This window comes from Eulemur rufifrons, chromosome 16 (assembly GCF_041146395.1).
Source record: "Eulemur rufifrons isolate Redbay chromosome 16, OSU_ERuf_1, whole genome shotgun sequence".
Taxonomy (NCBI): Eukaryota; Metazoa; Chordata; class Mammalia; order Primates; family Lemuridae; genus Eulemur; species Eulemur rufifrons.
The window spans coordinates 64630124-64653091 of NC_090998.1; positions in this window are offsets into that span (position 1 = coordinate 64630124).

Here is a 22968-nt window from a genome sequence, read left to right on the forward strand (position 1 = left end):
CAACCTCGTGAGCCAGCTTCAGACTTTTCTTTTGCAGCTTCCTTAGAATTGGAGAGAGTTAAAACTCTACTCTGGACTAGGCTTTGGCTTAAGAGAATTTTGTGTCTGGCTTGATCTTCTATCCAGACCACTAAAACTGGCTCTGTACCATCAATAAGGCCATTTTGTTTTCATATTATTTGTGTGTTCACTGGAATAGCATTTTTAATTTCCTTCAAGAATTTTTCCTTTGCATTTACAGCTTAGCTACCTGGTTGCAACAAGACACCTAGCTTTTGGCATGCATTCCCTCACTAACCTTAATTATTTCTAACTTTTGATTTAAAGTGAGGGACATGTGAGTTTTCCTTTCACTTGAACACTTAGAAGCCATTATAGGGTCATTAGTTGGACTAATTACAACATCATTGTGACTCAGGGAATAAGGATATCCATGGGAGAGGGTGAGAGATGAGAAACAGCTGGTTAGGAAACAGTCCAAACACACAGAATGTGTATCAAGTTCACCATCTTATATGGCTGAGGTTCATGGCATCCCCCAATTACAATGATAACATCAAAGATCTCTGATCACAGATCACCATGACAAATGTAGTAAGAAAAAGTTTGAAATATTGTGAGAATTACCAAAATGTAACACAGTGACATGAAGTGAGCACATGCTGTTGGAAAAATGACATCTACAGACTTGAAGCAGGGTTGCCACAAACCTTCAATTTGTGAAAAACATAACATCTGTGAAGTGCCGTAAAGTGAGGCATGATACAATGAGTATGCCTGTACTCAATATTGAGAGAGTTTTAGACAAATGCTTCTCTCTTACCCACTCCTTAGTCTTGATTTTAGGATCATGGGTTTTTGTTAAATATCACCCAAGAATCAAATCACAAGGAATTAAATATACCATCAAGCAAACATTTGATAGGAATCTTGGAAAAGAGATCTACATGTTCAACTTAGAATTCTGCTTAACCCATTTCTTGAAGATATGAATAAGGTAGCTTATGTGAGGGGGAGCAGTAGGTCCTAAGCTTGGGAAGTTCTGTACTGTACTTCTTTCATAAAGACTAATATGCATATGTGTTTCTTCATTAGGGATGTTGTAACAAAGTACCACAAGCTGAGAGGCTTATAACAGGAAATTAGTTTCATAGTTTTAGAGGCCAAAAGTCTCAAATTAAGATGTCAACAGGGTCATTATCCCTCTGACAGTGCTAGGGAAGAATTTGTTCCAGGCCTCTTTCTTAGGTTCTGCTAACTCCTTGCTCAAGTTAGCATAACTCCAATGTTCACATTGTGTCCTCTCAGTGTGTGTCTGTATACAAATTTCCCCTTTTTATAAGGATACTTGTCATATTGGATTAGGGGCACTCTGTATTCCAGGATGACCTTATCCTAACTTTACTAATTACATCTGCAATGACCATATTTCCAAATAAGGTAATATTCTAAGGTCCCGAATGTTAGGACATCAACAAATAAATTTTGGATGGAAACAATTCAATGCATAACAGCATATTAAAATCTTCTTGAATGCCAGTAAATAATAACATCTAATTTTGGTTTTATCTAGGAATTTTTTTTTTAAATTCTTTGAGAATGGAACACTTGCTGTGGTTTGAATGTTTGTGTTCCCCAAAACTCATATGTTGAAACCCTAAACCTCTAAGGTGATGGTATTGAGAAGTAAGGGCCTTTAAGGGGTGATTGGGATTAGTGCCCTTATAAAACACAGCCCAGGGAGCTAACTTTCCCCTTCTACCATGCGAGGATAGAGCAGAAAGCTCCTGTCTATGAATCAGAAAGTTGACCTTCACCAGACACTGAACCTTCCAGAGCTCTGATCTTAGACTTTCCAGCCTCCAGAACTGTAAGAGACACATTTCTGTTGTTTATAAGCCAAATACATTTCTGTTGTTTAATATAGTTTGATATTTTGTCATAACACCCCAAACAGACTAAAGTGACACTTTATGCATGTTACTCTTATTATAAAAAGGAGACAAAAGAGAAAATTAAGGTATGCAGTATAGAAAATGCCTACATGTAAGAGGTGGTGACATAAATGGAAAATGGGACTTGAGAAGAAAGTTGTGTAAGTAGCTGCCACTGTAGAATGAAAATGAAAGGAAGAAAGATTTCATGACATATAGGCTATTCAGTGATACACTGAGGATGAAGAACAGATTCTGTCCTACTGAAAGACTGCTAAAGAGAAAAGAAAGTTATGCTCAGGGGAAAATCAGTGTGCGATTCCAGGAGCTCATAATGAAGATGAGATTCAAGATGTGACAACGTGGGTAGATCTATCTGGATTGAAAGGTTCGAGTTGAGTGGAACAAAAGAACTTTTGTTTGATTATTAGAGAATACCTTTCAGAGGCTTTAATAATCACCACAGGGTTTTTTAAATCTTCAAATGTTTTTCTTCAGGCATTCAAAAAGGTAATTTCATGCTTAAATGCTGCCCCTGTTAAGGGAGCTGTTATCTCACTTTGTCAATGCCCTAATCATCCATAAATAGATTTAAAAGCATTGGTTGCCAGATTTTCTTTTGGGTTAATCATAATTACCCAGCAAATAGTTTTTAAAAATCATTAGGGTTGCAAAAATAGTATTTGGTTTGTGCAGTATGCTTGAATCCCATCAGTCAGCCTTATCCCTGCTGTTCCCCTTCTGTCCTTCAGAGCAACTTTGTGTAATTAAACTTATAGAGCAAGAACACCTCAAAGCATCCACTGTGCCCTTGTCTTTGTGACATAACAATAACTGTTTAACAAAGTTTTTATACTTTTCAAATTCAACTATCAATTTTCTTGCTTTTCTGATCGATCAATTCTTTCAGTTATGCTTTTCTCTAGAAACATTTGTCAACAAGGACTAATCAGAAAGCAAATTTTATGTTTTATGGAGTTGGCTTGGTGCTATTTCATCAGTTTTCTTTTTGGGAAACAACAGGTTCGTTTCTCCTGAAGGACCTCAATCTAGGAAAAAAAAAAAAAGATGTTTACCAGACACATTTTAGAAATTTTACATCAAATATTCTTTTAGTAAGACCTAGGAAACACATATTCTTACAAGGTAGATTTATTTTACATTGAATAGTGGAATGTATTTTGAAAAGTAGCATTACATTCAAGCCAATTAAAAGTTCAATAATTGGGAATGTTTTAGAGGTAGCATTAAGGCTGTTTTCTAATTTTTAATTCCTCATATTTTTAGCACTTTAAAATATGTTCACTAAGGTATTATAGTTCAACTTTGAGACAACCCTAAAATGTAGATATGATTTTCAACACTAGGTGAATAAACGGCTTAGGATAGTGAAATAACTTCCATAAAGTCACATGACAGGTTACATAAGGAAGGGGCTTAAAATAGTAAACAGTAAAATTGTGGGGAGAGGGATACGGGGCTATAGAAATAAACTTAGGAGTTAGTAGGCTATTGATGATATAACATTATGAGACAAGAGTAAGAGCCTGAAAATTTTGGAGTTTAAGAAAATAAGAAGAGTCCAGGAGAGCAGATTAAGGACTCTCCGATGAAATAAGACTTACACCAAGAGGGAGTGGTACCATGGAGACTACAGGAAGAAACTATTATGAGGAGAGTATGCTCAACTGTGTCAAGTGCTGTGCTAAAACAAGATGACCAAAAAAGCAACCATAGGATTTAGCAGCAATGGAGATAATTGCCACATCTGTCAACTGTTGTTTCAGTGAAATGGCAAGGATAAAAGCCCAATTAGATTCAAGTGAGATGAAAGAAGTAGAAGAGATGACAGAAACATTTTAAATATTTTTTGCTAAAAGAGGAGCAAATATACTGAATGCTAGCTGAAGGAGTACATGAACCTTGTTGGATTATGTTTTCTTTTGAGATGGGAGATATTTCAGAATGTTGGTCTCCTAGGAACCATCCCAGACAGGGAGAAGCATCATTAAGGAGAGAGAGAGGCTGGGTAGAATGCAGAAAAGTATGGTGGTAAAATACTGTTATAGGCACTCAGGTGTTTGCAGAATCTAGTGGTCCCATTGGTCGCCTAGGCTTGCCCTTGACTCAGAGATAGATGATGGAAGAAATGGCGTATGAGAGAGTACAGTGTGGCAAGCAGGAACAATAAAATTCTCTGTAGACTCTAGTCAATGTTTTAAATACAGCACAATCATACTCTGGAGTGACATTTTGTGATAGATAGTGCATTTTTTCTGATCATTTGGGCTGCCTGACATACAGGAAATGGAAAATCGAAATGCCTGCAGAGGGAAGCCTTTTTTGATTCATATGAAGTTACCAGTGTCATTTGATCTCAACTCCCTCAGCTTACTGAATTCTGAATACTTGTCACAGTAGCATGTTTTGCTCTGAATTAATGCTCCAAACCAAAAAGAGGACCTTAATGGAAAGCAGTTCTGTGTCTAGATGTGTGACTATACACACTGGGGCAAACTTCACAGAAAAGCAGTTTCCAAAACAGAGCTTATCTGGGATTGGTCTGGATTGATAGGATGGTGGTGTGGGAGGTGTTGAGAATCGTTTTATGATGGGGGATTTGGCTAGGTTTGCCCACAATCTGCCGAGAAGGGTAGGGAATGGGGAAAGAAAGAGAAAAACAAGTTGTTGAAATAATGTGCAGTCTCTGATAAATAAAAATCAGTACTCCACCTCCCTCCCTCCTTCTCACTGAAGTATTTTCTGAGGGAAGTTGGTGGTTGGGAAAATAAAAATAGATAAACATGGAATGAATTATTGATATTCTGTATCAACAATACCATCAAAAATTATTGATGAATTATTAGAGAATAAAGATTTCTATTATCTTGCAACTTTTCCAGAGCTGCTAATCTTTTACGTAGCCTCAGGTAGAAGTTTGAATGACCTTGCAGTGCTCCAACCCACATTGACTTGGGGGAAGAGCTGCAGCAAGCAGTCAAGGACTGTTTGGATAGAGGTTGTAGGAGTGTCACATCTCAGATATCCATTTTCCCTGTGTGTAATAAGATGCGTTTGTTCAGTTCAGCTAAGATAAAGATATAAGAATTCTTCCCCAATATCTTGTTAATTGCCAGTGGCCACATTGGGCCTTACAGGCACTCTGGAGGTGATGTAGGCAGGTTTTCTGCACAAGGAGTGAAACAAGATAGGGTCAGAACAAGGTTTCATGACGTGGCTCACCTTTTCCCCTATTGGGAAGTCACAGAAAGACCTGTGAGGAAGGGGCCAGTTTCTTTCCTTCATGAAGACCAGAGGGTCTGAATATAACTGATGGCAGAGTCTCACTCAAGTAAAGCTGAATTTTCAGCCACTGAGGATTCTGATGCATTATGGCTTCTAGCAGGAAACAGTATTCCTCGTGGTGGACCTTCTCTTGGGCAACTCTTTCACTTTTAGGCCCAAGGTCCTCTCCTTCATTCCAAGCACAAGTACATACACACGCATTCCCTGTCTCCAGACAACTCCTCTAGAATTCCTTCCTATTCTCCAGCCTATCTGGAATTCCCCCTAGGTGTACCTGCTAGGTGTACCTCTAATATTTCCCCAAGACCCCTTTTATTCCTCCATGTGGAGTCCTATCTGCAAATTCTTTCTTATTGTAGCTCTTGATGAACCAGTAAGTCCAGAGGCTGGACTAGTAGTAACCAAAAACAAGTTTCCTTTTTCTTGAGGGCATGGAGTACTTTCTTTAAATGTTCAAATATTCATCAGAGGTGAGCTGGAATATTTTCGTATTATTCCAGGAGAAGCAATATGAGGACTGGCAATAAACAGACCGTGTACTTTCTTCCCCTTAGAATGAGTTTAGTCATTCTAAGGTGGTCAAGCAAAACAGTTAAAAATCCCTTACCCAAATAGGCTGAATGCTTTGTACCTTGCTCTGTTTTTATGCCACTCATCTAGAACAGGAGATGCCGGGTGACTGACAGAATTGCTGAAGCCAAAGCCACTTGGATGTACCCAAATAGACTTAGGATCATATGAAAGAACATAATCCACCCACTGAGGTCTAATAAAACAAGAGGAAAGAGAAGGAAAGAGAGAGAGAAGGTGGAAGGAGGAGGAAAAATGGAAGTAAAAGAAACAAAGCTTAGCAAAACAACTTGTACTCCAAGGAGCTTGTGGTAAGGAGTCAAAGGAAGTACTGAAAGCAGACATGTTGGGACTGTATGGCAAAAGAGAAAATCTGTTCTTTTGCTCCAGTTTCCTTCTTTACGATGAGCACCAAGGCTTTTATGGAGGAAAGTCTGATGAACCCGAGGAGAGGCACTGACAGAAGTTAAATGCCTTAGGTCAGGGAGAGAGTAATCTTGTTCAGAATGAGTAAGACATTGCTTAGGAGATAGCTTAGGCTTCTCCAACTGAAAATATTTTGTGGTGAATAGTCTATTTGACTATTATTTCATGCAGCCAGGGTGTCACATTGTTGTGGGCTTGGCAGGGGGAGGGAAGGGACAGGCTGTACTTATAGCAGAAATGAGGTGTACAAAAGGAACTTTGTTCTTGTTTATGAGGAAAGTAGAACATGGGTCTGTGACCAAAAAAGGTAGAACACTCAGGAGTAGAACGAAAGGAATGGAGTTAGAGCTATTAGGAAGTGAGGATTAATGGGCTCAGTAATAGAATGAAGATAAAGAAAGAGAGGTAAGAATAAATGAGGGCAGATAATGAGAACAATGATAATTACACCACCACACACAGTGAATGCCTACTATAGTCAGGTCATGTGTATTAGTGTGATCTTCACAAAAACTGCATGAGGAAGACATTATCCCTGTGGTATAGAGAACTTGAAGGTGAGGGAGGTTAAGTAGTTTGCTCAGGTTAAACAGCTGTTGATAGAGCTGGGCCCCTAGGTAGTTGTCTAATTCCAAACCTGTGATCTTAACAGCTGTTTTCAACTTTGAAATCCAGGAGAATAGCGATACCATTAACAGAACTAGGAAAGCAAACAGCTACTATGTGTGCGTGTGTTGGGGGGGTGGGGGTCAGAGCGGGAGGAAAGATAAGAGCGGCCCAGGTTTATTGGTTTTGTTATTACCATAGTAATGCATTCACCTTTTGCAGATCATTACTGCCTTTATATTACAAACAGGATTACTCTATGTGTTTGCAAGTATTCTTTATGCATACAAAACAGGGATCCTTCCAAGAAAGCATAAACATCAAACCTAAAAATTCTTCAAATAAATTCCTCCATTCTTATTTATTTCTCTGAACATAAATTAGTGGCCTGCCGCAGCTGACATCTGCAGAAAATCACTATGAAGAAACGCTTCTTCCTCAGCATGATTGGGTAGTATTTGTTACTTTTCATAACACATTGGGGAAATATGTTTTTCCACATGGAATACTTTTATTTTTCACTTCATGCTTATTTTTCTTGTAGAATGTTTTGCTCTACACCTAACCCATTGTTCTTTTCCTTCAATTTGTCTTCCAAGTAAACAATGTTGCTTTTCTGAAGTAGTATTTTCAAACCCAAAATTAACCTCCCATGTACCTCAGGCAAGCTTTTATTAAAGTACGCCTCCTGTGAGACAGCTTCAGTGATCCTTATTTGGTCTTCCAGTTTTTTATTTATCTTCTGACTCTGTCATTGAAATGGCCCAGGAGACTTGTGCTGATCATAGTCATATGTTTAGATGATGTAAGAAAAAAAAGACGAAACTAACTCAAATACTTGGAAAAGTTGGAATAAGGATTAGCATAATAGCCTAGTTGAACTGCAGTGAGATAAAGGCCTACATTTAGTAAGATTTTTGTGACATCACATAGAATGAATGACAGTATTTCTTTTGAACTTTTGCTTTAAAATAGAGCCACCTTATTTCAAAAAATCCCAAAAATACATTTGAAATTATTCCTTTAATGCTATACAAACAAATTTTTATCAGTACCACTATTTTTTTATTGTCGTTTAAGAGCATTGATAGTGTTAGCCGTGACCAAATTTCTAATTGTTCACAAAAATAATGAGCAATCTTTTACCTTCCCTCACTCCCCCAAGGGACTATACATTATTCCTTGAAACACTTTTAGACTTTCTACCATTTTGTAGAAATGTTTGCCTACTATGCACAAGAAGAATATCTGAAATGTAAGTAGGTATTCAGAATATTTGTAGAATGAATTAATGAATGTGAAACATTATTTGAGCAGATTGCATATACATAAACACAGTGGCTCTGAGCACAAATTTAAAAAATGCTCCAAGTCACTCAAGCTGTGGGCTTGAAATATGTGGTTATGTTTCTCACTGCAGTTTATAGGTTAACAGGAAATGAAGTTTTCACTCTGAATTACGTTGGTTTATCTTATTATATAAAGCCTTACTAAATTTTGTGAAAGTCATCTATTTGATTCATGACCCATCTTTCATAACTTCATATTGAAGATAGTTATGGAATTGAGTCTGTGATTTCTAACTGCCAGCATTTCCACTGCTAACAATCACGATTTTTTTTTTTATAATTTTAACGCAGCATTTTGGTAGTGGCTCTTCCATTTGTGGAAATTCTACTGTGTGCCCTGGTTCTTTCTGCACAAGAAAATATTATTTGGGTAAAAATATCAAATTTTATCTACATAATTTATATGATTAGATCATGGTAGGCTTATTGTTATTCATTTTATTTCTTTTTTAATAAACCAATATGCCTCATAAGCACAACTCATGATGTAATCAAAACACAATTGTTTCTGCCTTCCACTGACCTCAAAAATATTTTCCAGTACACTCATTTTCATCTCCTCTGTATGAAAACACCAATAAATTATGAGTTTTCTTCTCAGACCATAGTCCCTCTACATTGTATATAATCTCAACTCAGAATGTTTTCTACCTGTAATTAAACTCTGAATTTGCAGGCATTAAATTGTTCTTCCTTCTATTATTCCACTTTTACTTGTGGGGCTCTGTTTTAGACTGAAAATTATAGGAAAAGTGGGTGTGGGAGGGATGGAAAATAAGGTTGACTTTTCCTTCTCCCTTCCCCTAACCACTGCTATTTTGACTTCAACAAGGTGGAGGAAGGTTTGATCAGCGGCTGGGACAAAATAAACTTTCATTTGGTATGGTTTAGTAACAAGCTGTCTCCTGCACTGGGCCCTGGAAAATAGAGCACTAGCCTGACCTTTTCCTAGATTTACTCCTGGTCTCTCCCTTCCAGGAAGGAGGCATCTATATTGAGCGAGGTTCCCTAGCAGATGACTTCTTTAGCCCTTGAACATCTGCTGCTATAACTGTGGCCTCGTTCTCCTGAGGTCTTTGGTTCCTATAGGGAAGAATCCCAGATGGCTACTTAACTACTCTCTCTCCTTGGTGTGGCATCCACTGGTCTGCTGGAAGGACTTTTGGATCTCATGGTCTATCGAACTCTGAAGTGCAAGCTGATTTTCTGTAATAGCACTCTCCTTGATTCATCATCTAAGGAGATAGAGCCCATCTCTCACAGGCAGCAGCAAACCCCATCCATTGTCTCATTAGATTCCTCCGGCTTGAGTCAAGTACCAGTCCTGTGTGTCTCACAATTTCAGTGAACATATTCTATAAACGGTTCTAGGGAGGGGATTTAAAGTCCCATCCCCTCTTGCTATGCTTGGAATCAGAAGTAGGATTTTATAAGACTATAAAGACTCTTCCAAATCAGTCTTTTCACTAGCCCTCCCTTCTCTGTTCTTTGATTTCTGTTAACATCTTTGATCTGGATCAGGCACCCAGGAACCCTGGAATTAGGTTCACTTGTATTCCCTTTTTAAATTTGGTTTGTTTTAAAGGTATGGAGAGTTGACCTATACTCTTCATTGGAGCTTCAGTTGAAGCTGAGACAGGACCAGGCACATTCTAATATCCTTTCCATAAATGATTGAAAGTATGAGGAATGAAGAACAACTAGATATGAAAATGCTGATATTTGACCACTTTGCTCTACATAAGTAGTAATTTCACTTCTACTATACTACTTTATAATACACAGTTATATAATTGACTAAATAGCATGGGTCCACAATTCCTCATATGAAATCTTTGGATCTAAACATATTTCAGAATTCAGAAGATATTTAGATTTTTGATTTAGATTTCTCAATGTAATTCCATGCATATCCCATGTATTTACACATCTCCCCAGTGGGTCTGGAATACAAAGTTGTCTGATTTATACATTGGGGGTATTTCTGGTTGTAAAATAATCTGTTCTATTTATAGCAACTGTGGTTTCTTAGAATTTGCATTTCCAAGAGAAAAATCAGTCATCTGGAGAGACTTCTAGGTAATATGTGACCTATAGATAGAAGATATAATATATTCTGCCCAAGGTGTCTTTATAATTCAACAATATGATTACATTATCATAGGACCTCCACCATAAATCAAGTTGATTTCACATTGTCTTTAAGAACTGATTCTCTCTCCAAGATAAAATCATCAATCCTAAACAAATTGAATGTGTTAAATTTTAGAAACTTAATATTAAAAATAGAAGGAAGTGAATAGGAATATTTCACAGTACTCAATTTGTCCCTCATTTGTTTTCTACTAAGAATTTTATCAATATATTAAAGTCAAAAGTGTTTGCCTTTTCCAGTGTCTACAAATAGATTTTCTTATGATTTCTTTTCTTATGCTAGCTTAGGCCTTCTCAATTTTTAGTGTGATTAATTACTTTATAAGAGTATGCACAGAAAATATGTATATTATTAATTCATGAGTGATATAAGTGATTTTCCAGGGTAATTTTTACTTCCATGTGGTTTTCTCTTAAGGCCTTGATTGTAGAAAATGACCACTGCCCCTACCTAAAGGTGGCATCTCATTGACATGGCCTCTAAGTCCAGTGCAACTTGAGTGAAAAGTCTTCCTCTTTAAGGGTATGTAAAGAGCTGCTTCTGCTCCTTATTACTTCCTTCCTAGGAGTGCTCTAAGTAGGAATGTCTGTTTGGCCATACCTCATTACGCTTGACATTGTAGGATCTCACTTGTCCTGCTTTCTTCTCTGCATTTTCCATGAACATAAACTGAATAAACTCTGGAAACTACTTCATTTGGGAACAGGTGTGGCATGAACAAAAGAATATTATACTAAGGCATTTGGGAGGCCACTTTCATGCATATTAACGAGACTTTTAGACAAATCACTTAACATCTGTAATCCCTTTATTCTTAAAAATGGAGCTAATTATGAGCAATAGTAATGATTTAGATTTGTAAGAAGTTTTATTTCTAGGGCATACATTCATTAAACCTCCTTTGGTTCTTATCCCTATGAGATAAATAGCTCAGACACAATTATCCACATTGGATCAGTAAAGAAGTTGAGACTCAAAGAGGTCACATATCTTGCCCAAAGCCAAAGAGCCTATCTGGAGAGACCTCACAGTAAGTTCTGGGTTAGTATCTAGAATATAAGTTTTAGATCAAGTTTTATACAGTTGTTTTTCCTCTGCACCACGCTCTCTAATATATCAATGGTTTTCAAATTTCAGTCAAATGGTATCACAAATTATCATTTTTTTCAAGTGTTCTATTTTTTACAAATGTTTTCCAAATGTTCTATTATATCCTAAATATATTTTAATTGGTTCCCTTTTAACATAAATGTATATAAGTAAATTACATGTAGTTATTGCAAATGAATAATCAGTAACATTTGCCATAAATGGTAGGTGTTCTTAAAACATATGCACAGCATAAAACCAAAACTAAATAAATGTCATCAAATTCTAGCCTGAGGTTTGCTCTTTCTCTGTTAAAAAGGGAGCTTAGCAAGCCCTACAAAGAGATTGAAGACATACTGGCACCAAACTGAGAAGTTTTCTTAATGTAATCAAATGCTTAATGTAATCAAGATGACAATTTTCTCACTATGCAATTCAGTCTTATTTAAGGCCATGCCGGTATGCCATCTAAAATCAATTTGTGTGCTACCAGCAGGTATTTGTCCCACATTGTGGAGAACACTGTACAACATCTCGCCTAGTATGACCACCTCTGAGGAGTACAGTAAGTTTCAGATAATACATGTCAAAGCATGTCAAAGCACTTCGACATTAGCAGTAATTGCTGCTGTGCATCAAAACTTATGCCAAGCCATTTATGTATATTATTTTTTGTATAATATCTACAGTCTTATAATGTAGGTGTTAGTATCCACATTTTACCGATAAAGAACTGAGAGCTTATAGAAATTAATTTACTAGAGGTTAAATAATTAGTGAATGGTAGTGCTGGGATTTGAACCCTGGTTTGGCTAACTCCAGAGAACATGCATATAAACACAATACCCTGTATATGATTCATATTTAATATTATATGAAAATTAATAAGAATATTGTGCTGCTTCAATTTTTTGGCCAATTCTGCATTACAGGGGCTATCCAGATTCCTTTAATTCTTTTAAATTTTGTTCTATAATTTATACCACCATATTCCCTTTACAAAATTTTGTATGCAGATATAGTCTTTCTCACATACACATATACACAAAGAGGAATGTGCTCAAATCATAAGGGTACAGAGGTGGATAAATTTTTACTAATGGAACAGACATTTAGCAGCACCCAGATCATGAAACAGGTCATCAACAGCACCCTAGGAATTTTTTCCTGCCCTGTGATAATTCTTACCTTCCAAAGAGTCACTCATATGTTGACTTCTACATCATAGCTTAGTTTTGCCCAATTTTAAATTTGATGACAGAATCATGCATTATGTATTCTTTAGTAAGTAGCTTCTTTTGCTTAACATTTGTGAGATTCATCTGTTATTACCTGTGGTGGGCACTTGGGTAATTACCAGTTTTGCCTACTTCCAAAAATATTGTTCTGAATGCTCTCGTACATATCTGTTGGGAACTGATGTATGCATTCCTTTTTTGGTAACTATCTAGGAGTGGTATTGTTGGGTCATAGGAGATGTATATATACAGTTTAGTGAGAAAAAAAATATTTAGTTTTTTTGCCTTCTGCTAACCTGAAGTCATTCATTCTTGTAACTGCATCCTGATTTCCTTCGGAGGAAAAATTTACCATTGATGTGCAGTCTTTTTAATGCAATAAATTAAGTGTTCCTACCTCAGAAGCAGAAGGGGTTTTTGGATGCATCTTTTATTAGAACTTCACTAGATTCTTTTCTCTCCAGGAAAAACATAGAGGCCTATGATCAAACATCATTCAGTAAGATTCCTTTGGGGGTGGAAGGATTTGAATATTGAGCAAAGTAATTCAAAACAGAACAAATGGTTGGCATTTGATCCTAGTAGCAGCCATGGTGACTTGGAAAGTCTGGTAAAATTTGTAGTTGCTTGTTTCTTGTCAGTTTCAAGCCAGGTTTTTCACCTTCTCCTGATTGTATGAGCTCCTCTATCTCTTTTGAACATATTTTTTTTAATTAAAATACCTAGTTAGTTTCTGTTACTTGCAACCAAAGAAACCTATGTCATGCATACATAACCTCATTGACTACATGTTAGTAAAAACTTTTCTCTTGTTATAGTACAATTGTCCATGTCACTATACTCTGATGAATGTGATAAATTTCAAAATAACCCTGGAAGCTACATATAAATAAGGGCATCCACAAAAAATACTTATGATTTATGTGCAGAGTGTAAATAATTTCTACAAATGAGGCCTGGGGAAAATGGTCAAGATTATACTTCTCTTCCTTAGCCACATGGAAGAGGTAGATATTCAAAATGAGGAAATTTGGCAGTAAAGGAAATTTTGTCTTCTATATATAATATATAAATGTTATTTTTCATCTCATATTAAGTGCATTCAGTAGCATTCACAATATCACCTTTTATTAGGTGGAACAAAGAGGAAAGGTAAATGAGGGTCACTTGCCATGAAATTAATAGCTTGAGAAGAATTCCTGTGAAGTAGACTGAGATGTGTTTCACCTGTTCAAATTATGTTAGGTCTGCTTAAGGATTTACCATTGTGTGTTTTACTTAATTTTTAAATTTTAAACTTGTCTGCTAATATTTGGATTTGCCTTTTTTTTTTTTCATTTTGAGTGTTCCCAAACAGGAATTATGAGACTCTGATGCTCCTGTTTTATAGCTGTTTGTCAGCTTTAGCTCTTTGGAGCATGCATTTAGGGCTTGTGTAAAGGTTGCTCCAATTCATAAGCGTTGAATCTCAGGGATTAGTCCTAAATGAATGGGAACTTCAAATGACAGTTCACAGGATTATGTGAGTGGAGATGATGGCTACTTGAAACACCTTAGCCTCAATTGATTCTTGGCTGACTGACCATGCTACCTATTGTTAGCATTCTCCTGTCCTGCTTTCCCCAGTTCAATCTCAATTCATAATGAGAAAGGCTTATTTGAAAAATCCAGGGAATAGGTTTTAGGAGAGTTGTGCCCTAGGGCTATGTATATTAGCCCTGGAGTTCTAGGTCAGGCAGAATAACTCAGGGTTGAGCTACATGAGGTAACATAAGCAAAGGCTGATGAGCTGGGTACTGGAAGGAGACTGCAGCAGTCCAAATTCTGATACCACCATTTATTAGCTTTGTGTTCTCGAGCAAGTGACTTAACCACTATGATTCAGTTTCTGACCAGTAAAATGGAGAGGCAAATGGTATCTTCTTTGACATGATGATTAAAGAAGACAAGCCCTATATAACACTTCATCTAAGTTACATTGGGTATTAGGTATTGTAGCTTTCTCCACTGCAGTCTTCACAAAATATAGAATCTCAGATCTTTCTGATCTACTCTTTCAAAGCCTCTTGTACCTATTCTTTAATGCACTTATTACAATGTATATACTTATAATGGTGTGAATTTTTTGTTTGAGGTTTAAGCTTTATGAAGATAGTGATTATGTTTCTTTTGATAATGAATGTATTCTCAATATTTGGCCTATATTAAGTGCCAAAACAAAATTTGTAGAATGAATGTATGGGAGAACCAGTGGATTTATGGATTGAAAACAGTCATTCAGAGCAGCCATAGAGACACTAAAAGCCCTTCAGTCTGCAGAAGATTACTTAACTTACACATCAGACACTAATTTTGCTTGCATTGAATCTTCAGTGACTATAACTGATCCTAAATAGAGAAGTGATTCAATAAATATTAAGTTGAATTGTATGAAACTGCCAGTATTTAACTATTTCTACAAAAGTGACAATTTCTTACAGTTCAACGTAATATGTTGAACAGATTAGTAAATAAATATTTCAATCAGTAATTCCACATTATGACTTTGGTTTTAAATATAAATTTGTGTGTCGTTTTCATGGTTATCACAAAAATTGGGGACTACACAAATGACATTAAAGAGCTCCATCCCATATTTATAATCTCAAAATTTCCAGTGCTAAATACTGAAACTTGGTATTATAAATAAAGCTTTCCAAGATCCTTGGGTATTTACCAAATATGAGAAACACTAATCTTAATTTTGTCATTTGTGACTCATCAAAACAAAATTAAGCTTCCTTAAGATGGTCTTCTCAAGGGGCATTGGTTACTAGTTTTTTTCACTTTCATCTGTAATAGTTGGGGATGGGCAGCCTAGCTCACAGAACCTTGTACAGCAATACATGGCAAGTATAATTTTTTTCATTTTAAACTTAGGATTTATTGAAGATGACAAAAAGATTTGTTGGCAATGCCTGAACCCATTAAGGAATGAGCAATATACATGTTTTCTACTCAGGCATAATGATGAACTATGCATCTATAGATTGGGTTTCTGATACCAATTTCCAGTTCCTCTGACTTGGAAAGTACTTAAAATCATTAACCTTGGAACTACATGATAAGGCTCTCTTCTGGTGTGATTCAGATTTTTTCTGAATTCTGCTTTTCCTCCTCTGAGTCTCAGGAACATAACTTTTTGAGCTGGAATATCTGCTTTTGAACGTGGACCATTATTAATCATCATGTTAAATTCTTATGTATTTGTGACAAACACATTTGAGAAATGAGGTGGTATTTGTGATTTATATAAAAGATATTGTGTCCCTTCGATCAATATGTATGTCACAAAGTCTGGCAGTTTGAGTTTTAAAAAAAAAATTTAAATTTACATATACAGCCATCCCTCAGTATCCTCAAGGGAAGGGTTCAAGTCCTCTCACCCCTGACTCAGAGATACTAAAATCAGCACATACAGAAGTACTGCAACTGGCCCTGCAGAACCTGTATCTGAAAAGTTGGCCCTCCATGTAGGTGACTTCTGTCATCCCTTGAATATTGTATTTTCGAGTTTGGCTGAAAACATAATCCACATATAAGTGGACCTGTGTAGTTCAAACCTGTGTTGTTCAATGGTCATCATATTTATTTTTTAATTAGTGATAATGGCCGTGGCTTCTTGAATGTGTTCCTCTCTCTCCTTAACATGTGTGCATGTCTTGAGTTCCTTCTTCTTGCTAATAATTAACCCTATTATATTTTTGGCCATGGTGAGTGAGAAGACTGTTTCAGCTGGAATTCAGAATCAGATCCTCTGATTCTAAATCCCGAGTTGTAGTCTTTGGAATGCCAAAACATAATCTAAGCTCATTAAGAATGGTCAAGTACAATTTAAGATAGATGCCAAGCCAATGAGTTTTTATTCAATACCAAGTGACGTGCCTGTTTTTCTTTTAATAATCATATATTTGGAAGATTGCTGCAGCAGTCTGGTGAAGATCTTGGCATTTCTGAAAGAACTGTATACCAGCTACGTCATTAAATGAAGACCTAGTCTATGTTCAAATCTGTCCATGCAGTTTTCCTCCACAACTTCACTTAAAGTCTGTCTGTGGTGTTTACTCATCCTTATTGTCAGAGTATTTTACTGTATGACTAAGCATTTTGCATGGTTCCTTAATTCTATTCTTGTTCAATCTTCCGTATACTTTGGGAACAATTATACATCATTCTCTGATGTATTAAGTCTTCCCAATGTCTAAATCTCTTATTCTAGATCTTTCTTCTGAATTCCCAGCCTTTGTGTTTTTCCTGGGTAATTTAGAAAGTTTCACTTTCCATCTATGCTGCTATTGTACTATATATAAAAGCACCTCAGTAACTCACACGACTGATTTATATTTATTTAGATATTAATTAGCATGACCATCAAACTTCAATTTCTTTTTCGCTGTTTACAACACAGTATTCTCCTTCACTCTTTGCTTGAATATTGCATTTGATATTCACTTAGTTTTATTTCTGGTATTTATTTCTTGTTTGTTAATCTAGTTAAAGTCTAAATGCCTGCATTTGCAAACTAAAATTTAGCACTATAAAGGTAATAAACTTCAGTATAAAATCTGAGACTAATTTTAATATTACTCTTTCATTCTTATCATTTATGTTATCTTTTCTGATCTTCAAATTTATAAATATGTAAAACAAGTATAAAATTTGGAGACAGGCATCAGTGGGCAGAATATACATTGTGGACTATGCTAAAGTGAGGTCTTTTTTTATACATTATTTTCAAGCAATATAATCACCTAAACATGGAAAAAATTGAGCACATTTATTGCCCTTTATTATTTTGTTCTGACTGAATGTTTCAAATTAATCCATTAAGACAGTTGTTGAGATGTAGCAATAGAAATTTTTAATTTAGTAAATTGCATTTTTAATTTAGTAAATAACCTATAACTATTTGTTTTAATTTTAACTTAAATTAAGCAGTGTGATACAACATAATAAATAGTTCCTATTAGAGCTTAGGAGGAACTATTTGGTTTCTGAGAATAACTGCCCTCATAAAATATTTTTGAAAAACCAAATGAAACTCATTTTAATAGAAAAATCCTCTTCAATCATGTAAATTATTCAGTATAATCAGTAAAGCACATTAGTTTCAGAGATACGTAGAGGAATAAATATATGTAAAGGAGAAAAGTCCTCTAAAAAATTACAGGAAATTGTAATAAATTAATACACATATTGATATGAGATTGAATTTACTTATTATTTCATCTTTGACTAAATATCCCAACAGCTTAATATAAAATCATGCTAAAAAGTGTGGTAACCTATTAGAATAAATACACAAACTTGTAATAGAACATAGTTAGAAATGGGTCAGGATCAGATGATAGCAACCAGAAATATGAATTACAAATTCTGAGTGTGGGAGAGAGATAATAGTACTAGATTTAATATGCATAAAAAGACCTAGCAGTGGCAGAAAGTGTTGTTAGACTATTAGGTGAGTAGTCGGGTGGTGGAGGAAGTAGATGAGCCCTGGAAGGGTACTGGAGTAGGGAGAGGGTGGCAGATCCCTGCAGTCTAGGAAGGTAAGCAGAATTTAGTATCTGAGGGGCAGAGATTCAGGAGTAATTATATGACCAATTAGGGCTGGCAGTTTCTAATTCTAGAACACCTGATTTTTTTTAACACCTTGCCTACTAAGTGTATCACAAAGTAATTTATAGTGAGGAGGAAGTCACTGTTTCTAGAAATATTTTACCTTTTGTTAAATGAGGGACAAAGTAGTGGGAGAGACTACTTTGAAATTTACGTGTAATAATAACAACTGATGTTTTTTTGAGTGCAAGTTGAGGACCAGGTACTATTAAGTACCTTACATGCATTATGTCTCTTAATCCTTAATTCATGTTATGAGCATTATCTCCATAATACAGATGAAGCAACAGAGACACAGAAAGGGTAAGTTATGTGTCAAGGTCACACAAGCAGTAAGGAGTGGAGTCTGGATTGGAACTCATTTTGACTCCAAAGCTACTTTTATAAACCACTCTAGAACAAGAAGAGGTGAGCACCTAAGTTGAATGGGGTTAGATTTGAGTGGAATTTCTATCAACATCATACTACAGTTCTGTGGACTAAAGTAACTATCTACAACTTTCATATTTGAATTTCATAGTTAATAAAAATACGAGGAGCATTTTGCTTAAGCCAAGGTACCATGAATGTGCTATATATGACATATGAGGCTAGGTAATAGACTCTTCAACAGAATGAGAAGTTTGCATGGTTGAATTTCATCTTGAATTTACCTAAATTCATTTGTTCTTTTGCCATGCATTTATTCAACCCACCATTAATGTGTTCCTACTATGTACCAGGTACTCTGTTAGGAATAGAGGCAGGAAGCAAGACAGAAGTGATGTCCTTATGAATTCATGACATTGGTAGATTCAGTTAAATATATAAATATGTAAATACATATATTTACATAAAGTCCATACATAAAATATATATATGCCTTTATGTGTCTTGGATATAAGTTCTATCAAGAAAAATAAAGCAGAGTAAGGTAGAAAGTGAAAGGAGAGGGTTATTTAAAGTGTTCAAGTGAGGACTCACTGGGGAGGTAAATTTGAAAGAAAGACCTAAATAAAGTGAATGAACAAGGCTTCCAAATATATGGAGGAAGAGCATTGGAAGAATACACAGTAAGTGCAAATATATTATTGAGTTTAGCAAACAAGGAGAGGAGTGTTAGGAAATGCAGTTAAAGAGACAGGTAGGAGTGAGATCATGGAGGACCTACTAGACCACAGTATAAGGATCTGATGGCAAACCAGATAGGTAGCCTTTGGAGGGGTTCTTGTATGAGAAGTGTCAATAATTGGATTTGAAAAATTAAAATTACTTCAGCTACTGTGGAGTTAATGCCTTAGACACTCTTTACTACCAATAGTAGTAAAGAGAAGTAGTCAGATTCAGGTACATTCTAAAGTCAGAGCACAATGTCATTGCTCATGATGTAGGATTTGAATTTGGATGCAAGGTAGAAGACAATATGATTCCAGAGTTTTTGGCTTGAGCAACTGGAAGAAAGGTGATGACAGATTTGGAGGGACAGAGGCAATCCATTTTCTATTTTAGAAACATTAAATATGAGATATCTTTTGAAGATCCAAGTGAAGATGCTGATTTTTGGCAGTTGGATGAAGAAGTCAAGAGATAGTGAGGAAGAACTTTCTCACTATCTCTTGATGGAGATACACATTTAGGAGTTATCATCAAATCATATAGATATTTTCCAAAGCCCTAAGGCTAAATAGCATCACCTAAGAAGTGAGGTTGAACAGAGAAAGCAAAGAAAAAAGATTGAGCTCTGGGTCATTCCACTACTTAAGAGTCAGGAAGAGGAAGAAAATTCAGAAAGTGAGTTAGAGAAGAAATAAATATTTAATAATAAAAACTAGGTCAGTAAAGTGTTTTGGAAAAGAAAAAAATGTTTTGAGAATGAAGAAATGTCTATGTCAAATGCTGCTGAGAAGTACAGACTACATATAGACCTTAATGCCATAGAATTTACCAACATGGAGATTGTCATTATCCCCGAACAAAGCAATTTCAATGGAATGGTTGTGATCAAAGCCCTAATGTTTGTATGCAGATAGAAATGACCCAACAAACAGAGGAGCTAACTGAAGGACCATAGTCCTTGATATGGAGAGGAAGATGAAATTCATTTAAGTTAATGGGTTGACAGTAGGTATTAATAGATGTGGGGACTTTTCAGTCATCTTTGGGATTGGGGGATATGTATTAGAATCAGAGTACTGCTGAGGTCCCAGTTGAGATAAGTGGTCACAAAACTAGCCAGCATGGTTGTGTATGCTTATAGGCTTTCTAGACTTGCATGTTGAGCAGCATGGGTACAGGCATGATGTGGTAAGGAAATCAGGTTTAATCGGATCAGGATTGAGGGATTTTTATTTTTATTTTTAAAGTTAGTACAAGTAAGGGAGAAACTATAAGGGAGTTTCAAGTTTTATTCAAGGAATAGATGACAAGTGTGGGCCAGGAATCTGACCTGGATAAAAGGAAAATGAGAAAATGAGGGCGCTGATGTCTGGGGAAAAAATGGTAATATCAATGGATCAGTGATCTCAATGGGTTGAAGAGTTATTTGAATAGGACTAATGATTATAGTAAGTGAGCTGGAAAGATAGAAATGGGCGTTCAGGGGTCTAAACCTGTCTAAAATATCAGATCTTCAAAATAAAAGGAAAATATTGTGCTAGCTATTATAGGCTACTGAAGTCATAAGCAGCCTGGCACTACCACTGCAGCTGCCTGCACTGAGAGGTAACATTCTTCCTTCCCATGTTAATACTTTAAGCAGATGGATCTGTAACGTGACCTCATGAGTGACAGGAACCCATCAGGTCACATCATGGCATTTGTAATATTTATACTCTTGTGTTAAGGGCTCTTTATTGAGATATTCTGCAATTAATGCAACTGAAAAAATCTAATCCATTACTCAATTTTGAGTGGTTTTAACTTAAGCCATAAAGGTTCAGAGAATTAATAAGCAATGTAGCAAAGTTGTCTTTCCATAGGACCCCACAAAAACCTTAACACACACCTGAAGTCAATTAGAGTCAATTAAGAGATGAATTAACAAGTTTCTACAATTTTGAGATGATGGTTTAGTTAATATCAGTGCAAAATTATTCTTGGAATTGAGTGGATTTCTTCTATTTAATTCATAGTAATCTTTATAATTTACTCTTTGATGTTGGGTAAATGCATATAGCTTTTATGCATTTAAAAGCTCCAGAAGCAGTACAGTTTAAGAAAATATTTACTGCAATTCTTGATTTTTGCTCTAAAGTGCATTTGTATTACATTCAGATACTAAATCATTGAGGAAAGATCAAGAAATTACTGGAGTTTGATGAAAATGTTATAGTTTTATCAATTATTTTATTTATGTGTATGTATATGAGTTGTATCAATGGTTCTTTCCATAAAATAAATGGCAAATTCATTGAACTTATTTTGGAAAAAGATTGTATATAAAGTTGATACTAGAAAATGTCTTAGTTTTATTTCAGAAATTAAAAAACAAAAACTAAAGGTAAATTCACATTTATCATAATTTCCTAAAAGGATGTACTTCATTAAAATAATTTTAAATATTTAGGAATCATAAGTTCTTGGAACTAGTTTATTATTTAAAGCATGCTTTTATACAAATAACATATTTGATGTTTTTATGATGATTGCTTTCCTAAGCAATCGTGTGGTTGAATATAGTTTATCAAGTAAGCAAATCTTAGTATTGTCAACTAGTACTTTGTGAATTTCATTTGTCTTCAATGAATTTTAAGATGGTTTCTAGAAGAAGTGTATTCTAGAAATATATATATAATGTATATATACATACATCTACACAGATTAAATCTTTCCTTTCTGTCATTATCAATAATATGGGATATTCTCTCACTCACATGAAAACTTGAACCCAAATAACATCTCTGAGGGAATTTGGTAGTATAGACGTAGAAGTCTGGGTTCCCCTTCTATGAAAGCTTTGGCATTGTTTTTGACCCTAATTGGATTAATCTACTAGTGCTGCTTCTGTGTGCTTCTCAGTATATGTCTGAATCACAGAATTTTAAAGGTTGTAGGAAGGGACTGTCAGAATCCTTCTGTTTTCCAGAGGGGGAAGCTCTAGTCCCGATAGACTGAGACTTGCTCAAGTGCCACATAATTAGCCAATGGCAAATTCTGATCTAAAACTCTGACTTTGAATCTTGTGTCCTTTTCATGTCTGGTTGAAGCAGGCCCTGAAGAGTGTGTTAGAAGAGTTTACCTGGTTGAAGAAAGCAAGAGCTTTATGATGTACTGCTAGGGAAAAAGCAAAATAAAATGCAGTGTTACTTGAAGTTTGGAGGAAAAAAGTGAATGAAATATGGATAACTTTATAAGAACATCATATAAGGCTGCTAGCCACATCAATCCATAATGTTTACTTTGAGCAAGCTGGTGACATTTAGAAAGAAGGGAGGGTTCCAGCCGATTTCAGTAGGTGGTCAGTTTGACATTTCTGTATAGTGTGTCTCTCTGGGCTAATAAAACTTGCCGATTCCTGCTGCTTCCATTTTCACTTTATTCTTTCTGTTCATTTAAAGTAAAAATCTAGTAAATCATGGTATATAGGCAAATGCTAGAAGTCAAGTGTTTATACATACTAAAATTTTTTAAGCCTGAAATTTTTTGCATAACAGATGGGA